At 44.4% G+C, this 19,119-nt stretch overlaps 21 non-coding genes across 21 annotated transcripts; all 21 read right to left on the reverse strand.

The window, feature by feature from the left end:
• Window positions 1–8,300: 8,300 nt before the first annotated feature.
• Window positions 8,301–8,464, reverse strand: LOC125140936. Its single transcript, XR_007140259.1, has one exon. It is a non-coding gene; the product is annotated as a U1 spliceosomal RNA (small nuclear RNA).
• Window positions 8,465–8,831: 367 nt separating this feature from the next.
• Window positions 8,832–8,995, reverse strand: LOC125140933. The gene has a single exon (XR_007140256.1). It is a non-coding gene; the product is annotated as a U1 spliceosomal RNA (small nuclear RNA).
• A 368-nt stretch (window positions 8,996–9,363) lies between these two features.
• Window positions 9,364–9,527, reverse strand: LOC125140937. Its single transcript, XR_007140260.1, has one exon. It is a non-coding gene; the product is annotated as a U1 spliceosomal RNA (small nuclear RNA).
• A 364-nt stretch (window positions 9,528–9,891) lies between these two features.
• On the reverse strand, window positions 9,892–10,055 carry LOC125140938. The gene has a single exon (XR_007140261.1). It is a non-coding gene; the product is annotated as a U1 spliceosomal RNA (small nuclear RNA).
• Window positions 10,056–10,422: 367 nt separating this feature from the next.
• On the reverse strand, window positions 10,423–10,586 carry LOC113649893. The gene has a single exon (XR_003442267.1). It is a non-coding gene; the product is annotated as a U1 spliceosomal RNA (small nuclear RNA).
• A 367-nt stretch (window positions 10,587–10,953) lies between these two features.
• Window positions 10,954–11,117, reverse strand: LOC113649910. Its single transcript, XR_003442283.2, has one exon. It is a non-coding gene; the product is annotated as a U1 spliceosomal RNA (small nuclear RNA).
• A 369-nt stretch (window positions 11,118–11,486) lies between these two features.
• LOC113649898 lies at window positions 11,487–11,650 on the reverse strand. Its single transcript, XR_003442272.2, has one exon. It is a non-coding gene; the product is annotated as a U1 spliceosomal RNA (small nuclear RNA).
• A 368-nt stretch (window positions 11,651–12,018) lies between these two features.
• On the reverse strand, window positions 12,019–12,182 carry LOC113649909. Its single transcript, XR_007140262.1, has one exon. It is a non-coding gene; the product is annotated as a U1 spliceosomal RNA (small nuclear RNA).
• A 368-nt stretch (window positions 12,183–12,550) lies between these two features.
• On the reverse strand, window positions 12,551–12,714 carry LOC113649897. The gene has a single exon (XR_003442271.1). It is a non-coding gene; the product is annotated as a U1 spliceosomal RNA (small nuclear RNA).
• A 367-nt stretch (window positions 12,715–13,081) lies between these two features.
• On the reverse strand, window positions 13,082–13,245 carry LOC113649896. The gene has a single exon (XR_003442270.1). It is a non-coding gene; the product is annotated as a U1 spliceosomal RNA (small nuclear RNA).
• A 367-nt stretch (window positions 13,246–13,612) lies between these two features.
• LOC113649895 lies at window positions 13,613–13,776 on the reverse strand. Its single transcript, XR_003442269.1, has one exon. It is a non-coding gene; the product is annotated as a U1 spliceosomal RNA (small nuclear RNA).
• A 368-nt stretch (window positions 13,777–14,144) lies between these two features.
• LOC113649894 lies at window positions 14,145–14,308 on the reverse strand. The gene has a single exon (XR_003442268.2). It is a non-coding gene; the product is annotated as a U1 spliceosomal RNA (small nuclear RNA).
• A 366-nt stretch (window positions 14,309–14,674) lies between these two features.
• LOC113649891 lies at window positions 14,675–14,838 on the reverse strand. Its single transcript, XR_003442266.1, has one exon. It is a non-coding gene; the product is annotated as a U1 spliceosomal RNA (small nuclear RNA).
• A 366-nt stretch (window positions 14,839–15,204) lies between these two features.
• Window positions 15,205–15,368, reverse strand: LOC113649890. Its single transcript, XR_003442265.2, has one exon. It is a non-coding gene; the product is annotated as a U1 spliceosomal RNA (small nuclear RNA).
• Window positions 15,369–15,735: 367 nt separating this feature from the next.
• On the reverse strand, window positions 15,736–15,899 carry LOC113649905. The gene has a single exon (XR_003442279.2). It is a non-coding gene; the product is annotated as a U1 spliceosomal RNA (small nuclear RNA).
• Window positions 15,900–16,269: 370 nt separating this feature from the next.
• On the reverse strand, window positions 16,270–16,433 carry LOC125140940. The gene has a single exon (XR_007140264.1). It is a non-coding gene; the product is annotated as a U1 spliceosomal RNA (small nuclear RNA).
• A 366-nt stretch (window positions 16,434–16,799) lies between these two features.
• LOC113649869 lies at window positions 16,800–16,963 on the reverse strand. The gene has a single exon (XR_003442245.1). It is a non-coding gene; the product is annotated as a U1 spliceosomal RNA (small nuclear RNA).
• Window positions 16,964–17,330: 367 nt separating this feature from the next.
• On the reverse strand, window positions 17,331–17,494 carry LOC113649877. Its single transcript, XR_003442252.1, has one exon. It is a non-coding gene; the product is annotated as a U1 spliceosomal RNA (small nuclear RNA).
• Window positions 17,495–17,861: 367 nt separating this feature from the next.
• Window positions 17,862–18,025, reverse strand: LOC113649878. The gene has a single exon (XR_003442253.1). It is a non-coding gene; the product is annotated as a U1 spliceosomal RNA (small nuclear RNA).
• Window positions 18,026–18,390: 365 nt separating this feature from the next.
• On the reverse strand, window positions 18,391–18,554 carry LOC125140941. The gene has a single exon (XR_007140265.1). It is a non-coding gene; the product is annotated as a U1 spliceosomal RNA (small nuclear RNA).
• Window positions 18,555–18,921: 367 nt separating this feature from the next.
• LOC125140934 lies at window positions 18,922–19,085 on the reverse strand. The gene has a single exon (XR_007140257.1). It is a non-coding gene; the product is annotated as a U1 spliceosomal RNA (small nuclear RNA).
• Window positions 19,086–19,119: the final 34 nt, after the last annotated feature.

Below are 19,119 nucleotides of genomic sequence, written 5' to 3' on the forward strand. Positions count from 1 at the left end.
GAACACGTCTTAATACACAGTGCAGTGGTTAATGTTCATCTTTTCTTGTAGCAAAATAAAATATCATAATATAAAATATAATACAATATTAATGATACTGTAGATAAATGAAGACATTCAAGAAAAACATGCTTTATAATGAAGTGGTGACTCAATTAAAGTGATATGAACTAGTCCTGTGAAAATTAAATTAAAATAATTAAGTGTTTTGGTAAAATAAAAATCAATAAAAAAAAAAGTAAACAAATGTCTGCAAACATAATCTGTATTCTGAATACATATAAATGTTTACATAAAGAAAGAGATTGCTAGGTTGTATATACAAATAATTTATACTGTTTGAATACTTTCTGTTATACATGTTCCTTTATAAAAACTGTAATATGGCAAGGTGATCATAGACTATAACCATGTAAACAAACTATAACAAAATAATAATATGCATGGTAGCATGCATTTCAAACAAAATGATTGGGCTGCATTATTTATGACATACACTGTTGGTGCTCAATTAACTGATTTGCAATGTCCATCCTGTATCCTCAGGTAAACACTTCTCAAAATTTATGTTCATTGCATCAAATGCACAAAACAGGTAGATGCAATCCACATCTGGCTATGGTTTGCATAGGGGTTATCACGTTTAAACACACAAAACTTTAAAATATTAGAGCCCAAGAGAAAAAACTATGTCTATTTCCTGCAAGGTAATGAAAAATCTAGAGTGATGAGGAAAGAAATGTCACATGCACTGATGAAGCTACTCATTAACTCAAGGACAAGACCTTCCTTAATGAGCAGGTCAGGGTTCCTACCTGACAAATGAATGTGAAAGCTATTATTCTTTCCTTCAAAATACATTTTTTTAATAATCAGCAACTGAAGAAGATCTCTCAATTCATAGTCAGCATCACACAAGCCATAGTTCCCATAACTATTACACATTGCAAGCAAGAACGTAAATGACCACGTTCTAGACAGCACTATGGCCCATTAAAAAAGTTCTCTCAGAATGCTTTTCACACACACAAAGAATAATAGGATGAAACCAATACTCTTGAATCAGCCCAAATGCAGGTGGTCTTAGAAAAAAATCAGCTAGGATCAGCAACTGAACCCATTGTGATACTACATGTAGTGGTAGTCTGAAATGTATACTGTTGAATTTTAAAGGTTAAATAAGATATTGTGTGTCTGTGGATGTTGGGCCCAAAGACATAGTCATATCGTCTCAGAGATCTTAGAAGCTAAAGGGAAGAGCAGACAGCACCCCTGTTTTCACTTTTACAAGAGTTATACACTTTCAATAAAACCTAAAGACCACTTCAGGTTGAGGAAATGATACTAGTAGAATAGGACACATAAATTGGGCATTGAAGTATTTCTGCTGTGTGTATTCAAAATGCAACATATTATTTATTTTTCCCTAATGTCTATAAAAATTGTTCGCATTTTTATTGTATTAAACCAGAGGTGTCAAACTCTGTAATTTAGGTGTAAATATATTTGGCCCGCGAGATCATATCAAATGTGCATTACAGCTGGCTAGCCACATGCTCCGCTAATACTACAAATCCCAGAATGCCTTGCCGCTGTATTGACGCGTACTGTAGTCATGAACAGCAAGCGCCGCTCATTCTCTGTTGACAATCGTTAACAACTAGTTTGTCTAGTGTGTTAACGGAGCTAACGTGTCTGTAGCGAAAGAATATAACATAAGAAGACACTATGAAACTAAACATTATGAGAAGTATAAGGACCTAGACGTAAAGCAGAAGCTCCAGAAGGCGGAGAAGATGAAAAAAGTATGGTTTCCTTTTCAGACTATGTTCATGAAAGCTAATTCAAAAAGTGAAGCTGCTGTAAAGGCGAGTTTTATTGTGGCAGCAGAGATGGCAAAATCTGCCCGGCCCTTTAATGAGGGAGAGTTTGTCAAAAAGTGTATGGTCAAAGTTTGCGAAACGAACACCACTGAGGCCATCCTTAAAAATATTCTTTATTGCCGTAACCCGACCGACCTTGTAAATTTAGGACCGTCTCAATTTAAGTCCAACCGACTTGCCGGTTGTAAATTTGCGTTAAGACCGACCTTTTTTTTTTTTTTTTTAACTCTTCAAACAACTAACATAAAAGCAATAAAATAATATTAACAGGTACGGGGGCACCATAATACATCTAAAAAATGCATTAAGACAGCTCGACACAGCTTTAACTTAGCACGAAGTTCTGGAAAATCTGTGTCCAGTATCAAAATGAGGTTTGCAATGATGCGCCCGAAGGCACAGGTTGAAGACCCAGTCAGTGACATCACAATATTTGTTTAAAGTCATACCTACGTAATCACCATCACCAAAATTGTACTTTTTTTTTAAGGATGGCCTTATATGTTTTTTATTTCAAATTTTATTTCTTATGTGTTTGTAATATCAAGCTCTGGTTGTTCCAAATCCTGTGTTTAAGCAAAACTAAAGTTTGTTTCCATATGAAAAAGGTTTAACCTTACATATCAGTTGCAGTTCATTTTTCAATAAATATTCAGTTTGGCCCATGACTTTATCTCAGTTTTATATTTTGGCCCACTGTGAATTTGAGTTTGACACCCCTTTATTAAACCTTTATAACTTTGTTGGGCACATTCACATGTTTGCAGTTTAATTTTTTTTTTTTTAAACTTTGCATGAATTTATTCATCTTCTTTCACTCCTATTTTGCTTTCTCACAGTCTAAGGACTAGTTTTAATCATCAAAAAATATCGAATGGGATATGAAGATTTAAAAAAAAAAAAAAAAAAAAAAAAAGGAGCTACATCCTTATATAAAATTATATACATTTTCTGGAATGCAAGGCTGTAGGCAGCTGGCCGAGGGTAAGCACAAGCAAAGCCTCAAGGCGGGGCCTTGTATAATTTTTGGCCCATTCCCTTCCAAGTCAGCTTTTTTAGCTGTCATTTTGCCAGAAGATTATCAAGACATGTTGGAATATCAAGTACGAAATTGGGTACAAGGGGAAAATGAAAGTGTTCATGACTTTATTTTCTCATTTCAAGCTTTGTTTAAGCGTTGGAAACAGGAAGCTACTGAGGATGAAGTTTTAAAAGCCTTTTTAAAAGCTATGAACCCGTGTTTTGCTAGCCAGCTTCGAGGCTGTACACAGACAGGTGAGGAACTAGTGAGGCTGGGAACTCAAATAGAAAGAGATTATGATCATCAGAGAAAGTATAATCAGCTTCAATTGTCCAAGAGCACTACATTTGGCCAGAATTCACAGGCTAGAAAAATAAAAGAGGTAGAAACAAAAGCTGTCTTGCCTACAGAGCAACAAAACACAAGTTTGTTGTGTTGGAGGTGTCATGAAAATCATTCTTCAGGTTTCAAAGAACCCCAGAGTCGTAGCTATCAACGAGGTGTAGTATCTGCATATGATACTCAACGACTTGTAAAGAAAGATTCAACTAGTAGCAGACAGGACAAAGGAGTTCACCCTGTAGTTCTTAAACAGTTGGTAGTTCCCTTATTTGTGAGGAACTGTACTGAGAAAGCGCTTGTAGAAACAGGGGCCACCTACACACTATTACATTTTGATTTATGGAACAAGATGAAAGGACCTAAGGAACAACTTGATGCATGGCATGAAGGACCACTTTATCTGGCTAATGGTGATGCTACTGTTCCTATTGGACAGAAAATGCTTGATTTTTATTTGCATGATTTGCAATTTCAGGTTCCTACAGTAGTCCTTCCAGCTCAGAAACTTGTATATTCAGTGGTGCTGGGGTTAGATTTCATAGCGTTGATTGGTTTGCAGCTTAGTATTAAAGATCAGTTGTACAGTTTCTCCGGGGACCGGGAAAATCATGTTTTTCCCTTTCAGCCACCAATTACCTCAGGGGATTCTAGGAGGTTTTGTAAACCACCTGTGGATTGTAAGTCTACTGCTTCTCTTTATTCCTCTGTTCCTCCCGTCCAGTTTGAATGGTCAGTGAGTGAGTATATAGAGAATTATGTGCAGAAAAAAACTGGTGCTGAACTTGTCGAGCTAGTGCAAAGCAAGGCCATTGAGAGTAATTTACCAGACAAAGAGTCTCAAGTTCTTTTTACTCTTTTGTATGATCATCCTGAAGTATGTACTGTACTCCTACTCTTGGTAGAACTCATATGGTTCAGCATAAGATTGCTGTCCGTACAGAGGTGGTTGTTGCGCAAAAGCCCTATAGGTTACCAGTAATTAAAAAGGAAGTAGTTAATAAGGAGCAAATTGACGATATGCTTTCACGAAACATTATTCTTTTGGGTTAAAGAATGCCCCAGCCACATTTCAAAGGCTCATGTGTAAGGTGTTGGCTGAATGTTTAAGACAGTGTTGTTTGGTTTATCTAGATGACATAGTCGTTTATTCATCAAATTTCAGTCAGCATATACAAGATCTCCAAAGGGATTTGAAGTGTTTGCAAAAAGCAGGATTAATTTCTATTAATCAGCACATGCTCCAATTGCATGCAACATGGCAAATCACTCTCATCACAACTTCCGATACTTTACAAACTCAATGAGGAACCCATAATCCTCAAAATAAGGATCATAAGCATTAAAAAGCAGAAAAGACCGCCGCATTAAATGTAGTATTACCCGATTAATGTAACGTGGCAACAAAGGCAATACTCACAAGCCCTCCGCTAGCGGACATGACGCACGAGAGATACCTGAAAGGTGCAATCACACTTCCTTTAATACTTCCTACCTGGTTCCCCAGATATACGCTCAACAGCACCACCCCAGTACGGAATAGGTAAAGCACACTGACGACTGTCACATTCTTCCCCGTGGAGAAAAATCCCCAAATATTCTACAATACTATAAATATATATGCTCATCAACAGGAAAATGTCAATGCATGAAACCCTGCAACAACAACAGCATAAAACAGATGGGGTCCCTCAAGGATCAGTTCTAGGACCTCTGCTTTTCTCTATATACATGCTTCCATTAGGGAACATTATTAGAAGACATGGGATTAGTTTCCATTGTTATGCTGATGACACACAGTTATATATCTCATCAAAACCAGATGAAATAGCCACAGTGTCCAAATTAACTCAGTGCCTTAGAGAGATAAAAGACTGGATGAGCTGCAACTTTCTATTGTTAAACTCCGATAAGACTGAAATACTACTCATAGGTCCAAAAACCAGTGCACATAAACTCTCACAACTTAACTCCCATTTAGAGGGATGTACTATTACAAGTAGCTCGACAGTGAAAGACCTCGGTGTTATACTAGACAGTAACTTGTCTTTTAAAAATCATATCGCCCATACTACCAAAACAGCCTTCTTCCACCTTAGAAACATTGCCAAGCTGAGAAACATCCTGTCTGTATCTGATGCTGAGAAGCTAGTTCATGCATTCATGACCTCTAGACTGGACTATTGCAATGCATTACTAGGTGGTTGTCCTGCATCTTTAATAAATAGGTTACAGTTAGTCCAAAATGCAGCTGCCAGAGTTCTCACTAGGACAAGAAAGTATGACCATATAACCCCAATTTTATCATCTCTACACTGGCTACCTGTTAGGTATAGAATTGACTACAAACTGCTGCTACTTATGTACAAGGCTCTTAATGGTTTAGCTCCCATGTATCTAACTAGTCTTCTAACACGTTACAATCCTTCACGCTCTCTGAGATCACAAAACTCAGGGCTTTTGGTAGTTCCCAGAATATCTAAGTCTACTAAAGGTGGTAGAGCATTTTCTTATTTAGCTCCCAAACTTTGGAATAGTCTTCCTGATAGTGTTCGGGGCTCAGACACACTTTCCCAGTTTAAATGTAGATTAAAAACTCATCTCTTCAGTCAGGCGTACACATAATACATCCCATAATATCATGCACCAGTACATCAGACCAGCGCATTTTTATGAACGGCAGATATGTTAATCCCTTTCCACTGCTTCTCTCTTTGTACCCATCCCGAGGCATCCAGACACTGTACCAGCTCCCATCGTCCTCTGTGGGACGAAGCCTTTGGACATCCACTGAGCCGAGGCCGACTCTAAGAATCCTGAGACATCTCCAGTTAGACTGTGGTACTCAGAAGATCAGAAGTCCTTGAACCTCACACCAATACAACATTTGTTTGACTGTATATTACAATCACACCCCCAGTGTCACCCATATGAGGATGGGTTCCCCCTTGAGTCCGGTTCCTCTCAAGGTTTCTTCCTTTACCAATTTAAGGGAGTTTTTCCTTGCCACTGCTGCCTGAGTCATCTCAGACTTGCTCATAGGGGAATAAATACATACACACTGTGAACTATATACATCTAATAATAATCTAGAATTTTTATTCTGTTAATTCTTATTTCTTTTATTATTCGTTATTTCCTTTATCATTAATTATGTTTACCTTCTGCTCTATGTTTATGTTCTGTAAAGCTGCTTTGAGACAATGTCTATTGTAAAAAGCGCTATACAAATAAACTTGATTTGAATTGAATTGAAAACAGTAGTCCCTGCATTCAACATTTAGATTCAGCCGTTTGTAAATCATTTGCAATATACCTTGCAATATTGAGAACTAATTAATCCAGGACATAATTTCATCAATATTAAAACACTAGAAAATCCTCATCATCTGACTCCTTAGTAAAAATTTTCAAGACTTCCTCCCTTTCCTTACAATCCAACTCTGCAGCGGCAGGAAACTCAGGCTTCAAATTGCACACATGGACTGTATGCAAGTCCTCTCCATTGTCCTCACTCACAACCCGATAATTTACTGGACCTAATTTTTCAACAACTCGGTAAGGCCCAATCCATTTCACTGCAAATTTAGCTGCAAATTGTTGAGAGGCCTTGGAAAGGAGATGTGCTTTCATCCAAACCCTATCCTTCTTGGAGTAAGTAACATTCCTATGACCAGTATCATAAAAACATTTTTGTTTCTCCTTAGTTCTAGACTTAGTTCTAGTTCTAGTTATTTTTTTTACCATCTCCTGCAAATCTTTAAGAACCCTAAGACTGGTCTGGTGTGGTTCTAGAACATGCTCAAAAGGTCCTTACAACCTTCCTTGCAAGAGTAATTCTGCTGGAGAGTATCCAGTACTCTCCTGAACTGCAGAATTGATAGCATATCTCAACTCTGGCAAATAACGATCCCAATGATTATGCTCACCAAACACGTAAGATGATATCATCCCCTTAACTGTCCTATTCACATGTTCTGTGAAGTTGGTTTGGGGGTGGTATGCTGTTGTCAATTTTTGCACCACTTCCCACCTGCTACACAGCTCCTGCAAAATTTCAGAGGTAAACTGAAGACCCCTGTCCAACAACAAAAATTTTAGAACACCAAACCGTGTCAAAATTTCCTTCCTTAGCATCTGTGCAATTGTTACTGCAGTAGCCTTTCAAAGCGGAAACAACTCCACCCAATGGCTATAATAATCTACCACTTCCATTAGCTGTGTGTTACCCTGCATACTACGAGGCAATGATCCCATAAGATCCAGGCCGAGCAATTCCCAGGGTGCATTTGCTTCAGTCTGCTGTAACAGGCCAGCTGGTTTATGACACTCAGGCTTACATTGTTGACAACTGACACAGTTTTCAACAAACAACAAAACCTCTCTAAACATTTTTGGCCAAAAAGCAAGTTACATTAACCTTTTTTGTGTCTTATAATGACCAAAATACCCGCTTAATGGGTTAGAATAATATGCTTCCAACAGAGTCTGGTGCAGGACCTTTGGGACAAACACTTGAAAATAGGTTCCCTTGGAAGGATGAGTCACCTTACGGTAAACCTTGTCCTCTAAAATAACAAATCAAGAACCAGAATCATCAGGACTCTGCATACTATAAACTATATTCTGATATACTTTTGGACCTCTATATCTTGCTGCTGCGCTGTCCAGATATCCTCGTCAGAGAGAGAGAGCTGCAAGACCAGACTATCCTGGATTTACTTATTGGTAAAAGCAGCAAGTATTGGGAAAGAATCAGGGATACGGACACAAGACAAAGCATCAGGAACACTGTTAAGCTTTCCCTTGTGGAATTCAAGAGTAAATTCAAACTCTTGCAATTTCAAAGCCCAACGAATCAGGCAAGAGTTCACCTTAGTAATGTTAAACAAGCAAAGGAGAGATGCATGATCAGTCACAACAACCATTGCAATGGCTGAGCCTCAACTACTCGGTTTCAAACTTGCTAGAAAAAAAAAGTAAAAATTAACATGGCAAACAAACCAGTTCAGAGCCTGTTGCTTTTTGTTCTAATTTTTTAACCAGTTTTAAAAAAACAGGGGAGAGCGCGAACGCAGTCCCCCACTATCAGAAATTATGCAGTCGAGATTCCCGCATTTGGGGAATTCGCAAAGGTCAGCACAGCCCGAGTGCAATGGCCGAGCCTCGCTTTGGGCAAACCACCTCCTTGATCATGGTATTGCCCCTGCCAGGTAAGTATGAAGGAGTCTGTCTGGCTGAGATGTGCCCTGCGAGGCTGTAGGCAGCTGGCCGAGGGTAAGCACAAGCAAGGCCTCAAGGCGGGGCCTTGCATATTTTTTGGCCCATCCACTTCCAAGTGAGGACAACATACCAGAGGGGATATCAAGAGGGCTCCCTCTACTGCTCAAGCAGGATATGGACATGACTAGAACTTGCAGCCCCCTTTCACCTACAAGTGTTTCCTAAAAACAGCTCAGCTGGCAATGGCTGAGCCTCAAACTCGGTTTCAAGCTTGCTAGAAAAAAAAAGTAAAAAATTAAACATGGCAAACAAACCAGTTCAGAGCCTGTTGCTTTTTGTTCTAATTTTTTAACCAGTTTTAAAAACAGGGGAGAGCGCGAACGCAGTCCCCCACTATCACAAATTATGCAGTCGAGATTCCCGCATTTGGGGAATTCACAAAGGTCAGCACAGCCCGAGTGCAATGGCCGAGCTTTGCTTTGGGCAAACCACCTCCTTGATCATGGTATTGCCCCTGCCAGGTAAGTATGAAGGAGTCTGTCTGGCTGAGATGTGCCCTGCGAGGCTGTAGGCAGCTGGCCGAGGCTAATCACAAGCAAGGCCTCAAGGCGGGGCCTTGCATAATTTTTGGCCCATCCACTTCCAAGTGAGGACAACATACCAGAGGGGATATCAAGAGGGCTCCCTCTACTGCTCAAGCAGGATAAGGACATGACTAGAACTTGCAGCCCCCTTTCACCTACAAGTGTTTCCTGAAAAAAGCTCAGCTGGCAATGGCTGAGCCTCAAACTCGGTTTCAAGCTTGCTAGAAAAAAAGAAAGAAAAAAATTAAACATGGCAAACAAACCAGTTCAGAGCCAGATGCTTTTGTTCTAATTTCTTAACCAGTTTTAAAAACAGGGGAGAGCGCGAACGCAGTCCCCCACTATCAGAAATTATGCAGTCGAGATTCCCGCATTTGGGGAATTCGCAAAGGTCAGCACAGCCCGAGTGCAATGGCCGAGCCTCGCTTTGGGCAAACCACCTCCTTGATCATGGTATTGCCCCTGCCAGGTAAGTATGAAGGAGTCTGTCTGGCTGAGATGTGCCCTGCGAGGCTGTAGGCAGCTGGCCGAGGGTAAGCACAAGCAAGGCCTCAAGGCGGGGCCTTGCATAATTTTTGGCCCATCCCCTTTCAGTCAGCACAACATACCAGAGGGGATATCAAGAGGGCTCCCTCTACTGCTCAAGCAGGATATGGACATGACTAGAACTTGCAGCCCCCTTTCACCTACAAGTGTTTCCTAAAACAGCTCAGCTGGCAATGGCTGAGCCTCAAACTCGGTTTCAAGCTTGCTAGAAAAAAAAAGTAAAAATTAAACATGGCAAACAAACCAGTTCAGAGCCTGTTGCTTTTTGTTCTAAGTTTTTACCCAGTTTTAAAAACAGGGGAGAGCGCGAACGCAGTCCCCCACTATCAGAAATTATGCAGTCGAGATTCCCGCATTTGGGGAATTCGCAAAGGTCAGCACAGCCCGAGTGCAATGGCCGAGCCTCGCTTTGGGCAAACCACCTCCTTGATCATGGTATTGCCCCTGCCAGGTAAGTATGAAGGAGTCTGTCTGGCTGAGATGTGCCCTGCGAGGCTGTAGGCAGCTGGCCGAGGGTAAGCACAAGCAAGGCCTCAAGGCGGGGCCTTGCATAATTTTTGGCCCATCCACTTCCAAGTGAGGACAACATACCAGAGGGGATATCAAGAGGGCTCCCTCTACTGCTCAAGCAGGATATGGACATGACTAGAACTTGCAGCCCCCTTTCACCTACAAGTGTTTCCTGAAATCAGCTCATTTGGCAATGGCTGAGCCTCAAACTCGGTTTCAAGCTTGCTAGAAAAAAAAAGTAAAAAATTAAACATGGCAAACAAACCAGTTCAGAGCCTGTTGCTTTTTGTTCTAATTTTTTAACCAGTTTTAAAAACAGGGGAGAGCGCGAACGCAGTCCCCCACTATCAGAAATTATGCAGTCGAGATTCCCGCATTTGGGGAATTCGCAAAGGTCAGCACAGCCCGAGTGCAATGGCCGAGCCTCGCTTTGGGCAAACCACCTCCTTGATCATGGTATTGCCCCTGCCAGGTAAGTATGAAGGAGTCTGTCTGGCTGAGATGTGCCCTGCGAGGCTGTAGGCAGCTGGCCGAGGGTAAGCACAAGCAAGGCCTCAAGGCGGGGCCTTGCATAATTTTTGGCCCATCCACTTCCAAGTGAGGACAACATACCAGAGGGGATATCAAGAGGGCTCCCTCTACTGCTCAAGCAGGATATGGACATGACTAGAACTTGCAGCCCCCTTTCACCTACAAGTGTTTCCTAAAAACAGCTCAGCTGGCAATGGCTGAGCCTCAATCTCGGTTTCAAGCTTGCTAGAAAAAAAAAGCAAAAAATTAAACATGGCAAACAAACCAGTTCAGAGCCTGTTGCTTTTTGTTCTAATTTCTTAACCAGTTTTAAAAACAGGGGAGAGCGCGAACGCAGTCCCCCACTATCAGAAATTATGCAGTCGAGATTCCCACATTTGGGGAATTCGCAAAGGTCAGCACAGCCCGAGTGCAATGGCCGAGCCTCGCTTTGGGCAAACCACCTCCTTGATCATGGTATTGCCCCTGCCAGGTAAGTATGAAGGAGTCTGTCTGGCTGAGATGTGCCCTGCGAGGCTGTAGGCAGCTGGCCGAGGGTAAGCACAAGCAAGGCCTCAAGGCGGGGCCTTGCATAATTTTTGGCCCATCCCCTTTTAAGTCAGCACAACATACCAGAGGGGATATCAAGAGGGCTCCCTCTACTGCTCAAGCAGGATATGGACATGACTAGAACTTGCAGCCCCCTTTCACCTACAAGTGTTTCCTAAAAACAGCTCAGCTGGCAATGGCTGAGCCTCAAACTCGGTTTCAAGCTGGCTAGAAAAAAAAAAAGTAAAAAATTAAACATGGCAAACAAACCAGTTCAGAGCCTGTTGCTTTTTGTTCTAATTTTTTAACCAGTTTTAAAAACAGGGGAGAGCGCGAACGCAGTCCCCCACTATCAGAAATTATGCAGTCGAGATTCCCACATTTGGGGAATTCGCAAAGGTCAGCACAGCCCGAGTGCAATGGCCGAGCCTCGCTTTGGGCAAACCACCTCCTTGATCATGGTATTGCCCCTGCCAGGTAAGTATGAAGGAGTCTGTCTGGCTGAGATGTGCCCTGCGAGGCTGTAGGCAGCTGGCCGAGGGTAAGCACAAGCAAGGCCTCAAGGCGGGGCCTTGCATAATTTTTGGCCCATCCACTTCCAAGTCGAGCACAACATACCAGAGGGGATATCAAGAGGGCTCCCTCTACTGCTCAAGCAGGATATGGACATGACTAGAACTTGCAGCCCCCTTTCACCTACAAGTGTTTCCTAAAAACAGCTCAGCTGGCAATGGCTGAGCCTCAAACTCGGTTTCAAGCTTGCTAGAAAAAAAAAGTAAAAAATTAAACATGGCAAACAAACCAGTTCAGAGCCTGTTGCTTTTTGTTCTAATTTTTTAACCAGTTTTAAAAACAGGGGAGAGCGCGAACGCAGTCCCCCACTATCAGAAATTATGCAGTCGAGATTCCCGCATTTGGGGAATTCGCAAAGGTCAGCACAGCCCGAGTGCAATGGCCGAGCCTCGCTTTGGGCAAACCACCTCCTTGATCATGGTATTGCCCCTGCCAGGTAAGTATGAAGGAGTCTGTCTGGCTGAGATGTGCCCTGCGAGGCTGTAGGCAGCTGGCCGAGGCTAATCACAAGCAAGGCCTCAAGGCGGGGCCTTGCATAATTTTTGGCCCATCCCCTTTTAAGTGAGGACAACATACCAGAGGGGATTTCAAGAGGGCTCCCTCTACTGCTCAAGCAGGATATGGACATGACTAGAACTTGCAGCCCCCTTTCACCTACAAGTGTTTCCTAAAAACAGCTCAGCTGGCAATGGCTGAGCCTCAAACTCGGTTTCAAACTTGCTAGAAAAAAAAAAGTAAAAAATTAAACATGGCAAACAAACCAGTTCAGAGCCTGTTGCTTTTTGTTCTAATATTTTAACCAGTTTTAAAAACAGGGGAGAGCGCGAACGCAGTCCCCCACTATCAGAAATTATGCAGTCGAGATTCCCGCATTTGGGGAATTCGCAAAGGTCAGCACAGCCCGAGTGCAATGGCCGAGCCTCGCTTTGGGCAAACCACCTCCTTGATCATGGTATTGCCCCTGCCAGGTAAGTATGAAGGAGTCTGTCTGGCTGAGATGTGCCCTGCGAGGCTGTAGGCAGCTGGCCGAGGGTAAGCACAAGCAAGGCCTCAAGGCGGGGCCTTGCATAATTTTTGGCCCATCCACTTTCAAGTGAGGACAACATACCAGAGGGGATTTCAAGAGGGCTCCCTCTACTGCTCAAGCAGGATATGGACATGACTAGAACTTGCAGCCCCCTTTCACCTACAAGTGTTTCCTAAAAACAGCTCAGCTGGCAATGGCTGAGCCTCAAACTCGGTTTCAAGCTTGCTAGAAAAAAAAAGTAAAAAATTAAACATGGCAAACAAACCAGTTCAGAGCCTGTTGCTTTTTGTTCTAATTTTTTAACCAGTTTTAAAAACAGGGGAGAGCGCGAACGCAGTCCCCCACTATCAGAAATTATGCAGTCGAGATTCCCGCATTTGGGGAATTCGCAAAGGTCAGCACAGCCCGAGTGCAATGGCCGAGCCTCGCTTTGGGCAAACCACCTCCTTGATCATGGTATTGCCCCTGCCAGGTAAGTATGAAGGAGTCTGTCTGGCTGAGATGTGCCCTGCGAGGCTGTAGGCAGCTGGCCGAGGCTAATCACAAGCAAGGCCTCAAGGCGGGGCCTTGCATAATTTTTGGCCCATCCACTTCCAAGTGAGGACAACATACCAGAGGGGATATCAAGAGGGCTCCCTCTACTGCTCAAGCAGGATATGGACATGACTAGAACTTGCAGCCCCCTTTCACCTACAAGTGTTTCCTAAAAACAGCTCAGCTGGCAATGGCTGAGCCTCAAACTCGGTTTCAAGCTTGCTAGAAAAAAAAAGTAAAAAATTAAACATGGCAAACAAACCAGTTCAGAGCCTGTTGCTTTTTGTTCTAATTTTTTAACCAGTTTTAAAAACAGGGGAGAGCGCGAACGCAGTCCCCCACTATCAGAAATTATGCAGTCGAGATTCCCGCATTTGGGGAATTCGCAAAGGTCAGCACAGCCCGAGTGCAATGGCCGAGCCTCGCTTTGGGCAAACCACCTCCTTGATCATGGTATTGCCCCTGCCAGGTAAGTATGAAGGAGTCTGTCTGGCTGAGATGTGCCCTGCGAGGCTGTAGGCAGCTGGCCGAGGGTAAGCACAAGCAAGGCCTCAAGGCGGGGCCTTGCATAATTTTTGGCCCATCCACTTTCCAAGTGAGCACAACATACCAGAGGGGATATCAAGAGGGCTCCCTCTACTGCTCAAGCAGGATATGGACATGACTAGAACTTGCAGCCCCCTTTCACCTACAAGTGTTTCCTAAAAACAGCTCAGCTGGCAATGGCTGAGCCTCAAACTCGGTTTCAAGCTTGCTAGAAAAAAAAAGTAAAAAATTAAACATGGCAAACAAACCAGTTCAGAGCCTGTTGCTTTTTGTTCTAATTTTTTAACCAGTTTTAAAAACAGGGGAGAGCGCGAACGCAGTCCCCCACTATCAGAAATTATGCAGTCGAGATTCCCACATTTGGGGAATTCGCAAAGGTCAGCACAGCCCGAGTGCAATGGCCGAGCCTCGCTTTGGGCAAACCACCTCCTTGATCATGGTATTGCCCCTGCCAGGTAAGTATGAAGGAGTCTGTCTGGCTGAGATGTGCCCTGCGAGGCTGTAGGCAGCTGGCCGAGGGTAAGCACAAGCAAGGCCTCAAGGCGGGGCCTTGCATAATTTTTGGCCCATCCACTTCCAAGTGAGGACAACATACCAGAGGGGATATCAAGAGGGCTCCCTCTACTGCTCAAGCAGGATATGGACATGACTAGAACTTGCAGCCCCCTTTCACCTACAAGTGTTTCCTAAAACAGCTCAGCTGGCAATGGCTGAGCCTCAAACTCGGTTTCAAGCTTGCTAGAAAAAAAAAGTAAAAAATTAAACATGGCAAACAAACCAGTTCAGAGCCTGTTGCTTTTTGTTCTAATTTTTTAACCAGTTTTAAAAACAGGGGAGAGCGCGAACGCAGTCCCCCACTATCAGAAATTATGCAGTCGAGATTCCCGCATTTGGGGAATTCGCAAAGGTCAGCACAGCCCGAGTGCAATGGCCGAGCCTCGCTTTGGGCAAACCACCTCCTTGATCATGGTATTGCCCCTGCCAGGTAAGTATGAAGGAGTCTGTCTGGCTGAGATGTGCCCTGCGAGGCTGTAGGCAGCTGGCCGAGGGTAAGCACAAGCAAGGCCTCAAGGCGGGGCCTTGCATAATTTTTGGCCCATCCACTTCCAAGTGAGGACAACATACCAGAGGGGATATCAAGAGGGCTCCCTCTACTGCTCAAGCAGGATATGGACATGACTAGAACTTGCAGCCCCCTTTCACCTACAAGTGTTTCCTAAAAACAGCTCATTTGGCAATGGCTGAGCCTCAAACTCGGTTTCAAGCTTGCTAGAAGAAAAAGTAAAAAATTAAACATGGCAAATAAACCAGTTCAGAGCTTGTTGCTTTTTGTTCTAATTTTTTAACCAGTTTTAAAAACAGGGGAGAGCGCGAACGCAGTCCCCCACTATCAGAAATTATGCAGTCGAGATTCCCACATTTGGGGAATTCGCAAAGGTCAGCACAGCCCGAGTGCAATGGCCGAGCCTCGCTTTGGGCAAACCACCTCCTTGATCATGGTATTGCCCCTGCCAGGTAAGTATGAAGGAGTCTGTCTGGCTGAGATGTGCCCTGCGAGGCTGTAGGCAGCTGGCCGAGGGTAAGCACAAGCAAGGCCTCAAGGCGGGGCCTTGCATAATTTTTGGCCCATCCACTTCCAAGTCAGCACAACATACCAGAGGGGATATCAAGAGGGCTCCCTCTACTGCTCAAGCAGGATATGGACATGACTAGAACTTGCAGCCCCCTTTCACCTACAAGTGTTTCCTAAAAACAGCTCAGCTGGCAATGGCTGAGCCTCAAACTCGGTTTCAAGCTTGCTAGAAAAAAAAAGTAAAAAATTAAACATGGCAAACAAACCAGTTCAGAGCCTGTTGCTTTTTGTTCTAATTTTTTAACCAGTTTTAAAAACAGGGGAGAGCGCGAACGCAGTCCCCCACTATCAGAAATTATGCAGTCGAGATTCCCGCATTTGGGGAATTCGCAAAGGTCAGCACAGCCCGAGTGCAATGGCCGAGCCTCGCTTTGGGCAAACCACCTCCTTGATCATGGTATTGCCCCTGCCAGGTAAGTATGAAGGAGTCTGTCTGGCTGAGATGTGCCCTGCGAGGCTGTAGGCAGCTGGCCGAGGGTAAGCACAAGCAAGGCCTCAAGGCGGGGCCTTGCATAATTTTTGGCCCATCCACTTCCAAGTGAGGACAACATACCAGAGGGGATATCAAGAGGGCTCCCTCTACTGCTCAAGCAGGATATGGACATGACTAGAACTTGCAGCCCCCTTTCACCTACAAGTGTTTCCTGAAAAACAGCTCAGCTGGCAATGGCTGAGCCTCAAACTCGGTTTCAAGCTGGCTAGAAAAAAAAAAAGTAAAAAATTAAACATGGCAAACAAACCAGTTCAGAGCCTGTTGCTTTTTGTTCTAATTTTTTAACCAGTTTTAAAAACAGGGGAGAGCGCGAACGCAGTCCCCCACTATCAGAAATTATGCAGTCGAGATTCCCGCATTTGGGGAATTCGCAAAGGTCAGCACAGCCCGAGTGCAATGGCCGAGCCTCGCTTTGGGCAAACCACCTCCTTGATCATGGTATTGCCCCTGCCAGGTAAGTATGAAGGAGTCTGTCTGGCTGAGATGTGCCCTGCGAGGCTGTAGGCAGCTGGCCGAGGGTAAGCACAAGCAAGGCCTCAAGGCGGGGCCTTGCATAATTTTTGGCCCATCCACTTCCAAGTGAGGACAACATACCAGAGGGGATATCAAGAGGGCTCCCTCTACTGCTCAAGCAGGATATGGACATGACTAGAACTTGCAGCCCCCTTTCACCTACAAGTGTTTCCTGAAAACAGCTCAGCTTGCAATGGCTGAGCCTCAAACTCGGTTTCAAGCTTGCTAGAAAAAAAAGTAAAAAATTAAACATGGCAAACAAACCAGTTCAGAGCCTGTTGCTTTTTGTTCTAATTTTTTAACCAGTTTTAAAAACAGGGGAGAGCGCGAACGCAGTCCCCCACTATCAGAAATTATGCAGTCGAGATTCCCACATTTGGGGAATTCGCAAAGGTCAGCACAGCCCGAGTGCAATGGCCGAGCCTCGCTTTGGGCAAACCACCTCCTTGATCATGGTATTGCCCCTGCCAGGTAAGTATGAAGGAGTCTGTCTGGCTGAGATGTGCCCTGCGAGGCTGTAGGCAGCTGGCCGAGGGTAAGCACAAGCAAGGCCTCAAGGCGGGGCCTTGCATAATTTTTGGCCCATCCACTTTCCAAGTGAGGACAACATACCAGAGGGGATATCAAGAGGGCTCCCTCTACTGCTCAAGCAGGATATGGACATGACTAGAACTTGCAGCCCCCTTTCACCTACAAGTGTTTCCTAAAACAGCTCAGCTGGCAATGGCTGAGCCTCAAACTCGGTTTCAAGCTTGCTAGAAAAAAAAAGTAAAAAATTAAACATGGCAAACAAACCAGTTCAGAGCCTGTTGCTTTTTGTTCTAATTTTTTAACCAGTTTTAAAAACAGGGGAGAGCGCGAACGCAGTCCCCCACTATCAGAAATTATGCAGTCGAGATTCCCGCATTTGGGGAATTCGCAAAGGTCAGCACAGCCCGAGTGCAATGGCCGAGCCTCGCTTTGGGCAAACCACCTCCTTGATCATGGTATTGCCCCTGCCAGGTAAGTATGAAGGAGTCTGTCTGGCTGAGATGTGCCCTGCGAGGCTGTAGGCAGCTGGCCGAGGGTAAGCACAAGCAAGGCCTCAAGGCGGGGCCTTGCATAATTTTTGGCCCATCCACTTCCAAGTGAGGACAACATACCAGAGGGGATATCAAGAGGGCTCCCTCTACTGCTCAAGCAGGATATGGACATGACTAGAACTTGCAGCCCCCTTTCACCTACAAGTGTTTCCTAAAAACAGCTCAGCTGGCAATGGCTGAGCCTCAAACTCGGTTTCAAGCTTGCTAGAAAAAAAAAGTAAAAAATTAAACATGGCAAACAAACCAGTTCAGAGCCTGTTGCTTTTTGTTCTAATTTTTTAACCAGTTTTAAAAACAGGGGAGAGCGCGAACGCAGTCCCCCACTATCAGAAATTATGCAGTCGAGATTCCCGCATTTGGGGAATTCGCAAAGGTCAGCACAGCCCGAGTGCAATGGCCGAGCCTCGCTTTGGGCAAACCACCTCCTTGATCATGGTATTGCCCCTGCCAGGTAAGTATGAAGGAGTCTGTCTGGCTGAGATGTGCCCTGCGAGGCTGTAGGCAGCTGGCCGAGGGTAAGCACAAGCAAGGCCTCAAGGCGGGGCCTTGCATAATTTTTGGCCCATCCACTTCAAGTGAGGACAACATACCAGAGGGGATATCAAGAGGGCTCCCTCTACTGCTCAAGCAGGATATGGACATGACTAGAACTTGCAGCCCCCTTTCACCTACAAGTGTTTCCTAAAACAGCTCAGCTGGCAATGGCTGAGCCTCAAACTCGGTTTCAAGCTTGCTAGAAAAAAAAAGTAAAAAATTAAACATGGCAAACAAACCAGTTCAGAGCCTGTTGCTTTTTGTTCTAATTTTTTAACCAGTTTTAAAAACAGGGGAGAGCGCGAACGCAGTCCCCCACTATCAGAAATTATGCAGTCGAGATTCCCGCATTTGGGGAATTCGCAAAGGTCAGCACAGCCCGAGTGCAATGGCCGAGCCTCGCTTTGGGCAAACCACCTCCTTGATCATGGTATTGCCCCTGCCAGGTAAGTATGAAGGAGTCTGTCTGGCTGAGATGTGCCCTGCGAGGCTGTAGGCAGCTGGCCGAGGGTAAGCACAAGCAAGGCCTCAAGGCGGGGCCTTGCATAATTTTTGGCCCATCCACTTCCAAGTGAGGACAACATACCAGAGGGGATATCAAGAGGGCTCCCTCTACTGCTCAAGCAGGATATGGACATGACTAGAACTTGCAGCCCCCTTTCACCTACAAGTGTTTCCTAAAAACAGCTCAGCTGGCAATGGCTGAGCCTCAAACTCGGTTTCAAGCTTGCTAGAAAAAAAAAGTAAAAAATTAAACATGGCAAACAAACCAGTTCAGAGCCTGTTGCTTTTTGTTCTAATTTTTTAACCAGTTTTAAAAACAGGGGAGAGCGCGAACGCAGTCCCCCACTATCAGAAATTATGCAGTCGAGATTCCCACATTTGGGGAATTCGCAAAGGTCAGCACAGCCCGAGTGCAATGGCCGAGCCTCGCTTTGGGCAAACCACCTCCTTGATCATGGTATTGCCCCTGCCAGGTAAGTATGAAGGAGTCTGTCTGGCTGAGATGTGCCCTGCGA

This window comes from Tachysurus fulvidraco, chromosome 3 (genome assembly GCF_022655615.1).
Source record: "Tachysurus fulvidraco isolate hzauxx_2018 chromosome 3, HZAU_PFXX_2.0, whole genome shotgun sequence".
NCBI lineage: Eukaryota > Metazoa > Chordata > Actinopteri > Siluriformes > Bagridae > Tachysurus > Tachysurus fulvidraco.